The following is a 1,882-nucleotide window of genomic DNA, read 5'->3' on the forward strand; positions in this document are numbered from 1 at the left end:
GGAGGGAAATTAAAAATTGAATTGTGGGAATGAAAATAAGTTTAAGAACAATTAGAAATCTGAAAATTAAATCGAAACCCATTTTTTGCACAAGTTCAAGATAATTTTTGAAAATTAGGGTTTTAACAAGTAGCCTCTTAATTTTGTAAATTTGATTTACAAATTGAACAAGACAATGAGGAAATTGAATTTGACAAACAAAACAATTTTCAGATCTAAGATAACCACAACAAATTTTTACAAATCACAAGTTCAATTGTAATTTTAAAAACTAGGGTTTTTAATGATTTAACCACTAAGTTTGCAAAAAACTTAAACTTGCAAATGAAAAATATGCAATTTTGTTCAAAGGAAAGCATGCAAGATGTCGGGTTCACCAAAATGTAATGTCACCAAATTGTATTGTTGGGTGAAAAATGTGTGAATGAAAGATCAAGAGGAAAACTACCCTTTCCTTCCAAGGAGAGATGAGAGTTTCACTATGGATTTCCCTTCAAACACTTTTCACCTAATTACATTGGAAGAGGAGAGGTAAATTCACTAGATTCAACCTCCAAAGAAGAAGATAGAATACTGAATGAAATGGGAATGATAAGTTGATCCCCTCTTCCTATTTGAAATGGAAAGGAATTGATTGAATTATGTAGTGCAAAAGTGACAAAGAATTGATTATAACTTGAGATCAAAATATGGGATGAAGCTGTGCACCTGGATCTGGTAGTAATATGCCGAGACGAAGCCACCCTATGAATTTGAGGAAAAGTTGCCCGAACCGTGGCAGGAATGTACACGGACCTCCAAAAAATCTGCGAAACGAAAAGGGTTTTTCTGCCTCTGCAAATGGAGCTTGAATTTAAAAGTACAGTTGCGCACTTGCAACCTACACATAGAAAAGAGAGGAAAATGGGCTAGGATTGGGGGTTTGCCTTCAGGTCAAACCCCAGTTTTGGGATTAACCAAGTAATGAAAGAAAGTACTTGCAAGTAGATGTAAATGAAAGATTGAAATGTAAATCACCTCAAGGGAGGTTGTGATAGTAATGTTGATAGAAATGCTTGTGTGGAATTGAATGTTGGAATCAATCTCCTCTTCAATGGTTGAATCCTTGACTTGAATGCAACACCTTGCCTTAAAGGGAGAATTGAGAATGCTCAATATTGGGAAAGAATGCTTGAATGCTCTTGAACACTTGATCGCAAATTTTCACCTTATTGAAATTATCCAACTTGACCAACTTACCCAAATGAGAGGGCAAATGCAACTTAAATACATTTCAATTAGGGTTAATGAAATTGATTTTTGTCACAAGCCAACATCGGGGAAGTTTCCCGCTCACTGCACAACCTACAATGCATGCTTAGGAAAGGGTCTTGCCCAAAATAGGGCAGAGATCACCCATGTCCTACCGCTTTCTCTAGGGTATAGTGCCGACAGGGTGGTGCAGAGGCAAAGGGAGAAGTAGATTCTGAGGGTTGAGCAGTCTCCGGTCTCCGATCAGGCTAGAGGATTAGATCTCATTTGCGTGAGGACCCTAATACAGTCAAAAATTGCTAGGGTCGCAATTTTATGACACTACAATTCTATCTTAGCACAATTAAAACATTTGCAAGACAACTTACCTTAATACTTATCAGAATCTCTCTATAATCTTCTGACAAATTTTGCATCCTTTTGATCTGATTCATCATCAAAATTTGAATCTTCTTGATTCTTAGATACCTTGAAAGTAGCCTCCTTTCTTGATGATCTGCCACTATCAAATCTCATATCATAAGTAGTCAAAGATCCATGTAACTCATCCAAAGTCAACTTTTTTAGATCTTTAGCTCCTTCAATTGTAGCCAACTTGGGATCATATCTTGGTGGTAGAGATCTGAGTATC

This window comes from Cryptomeria japonica, chromosome 8 (genome assembly GCF_030272615.1).
Source record: "Cryptomeria japonica chromosome 8, Sugi_1.0, whole genome shotgun sequence".
Taxonomy (NCBI): Eukaryota; Viridiplantae; Streptophyta; class Pinopsida; order Cupressales; family Cupressaceae; genus Cryptomeria; species Cryptomeria japonica.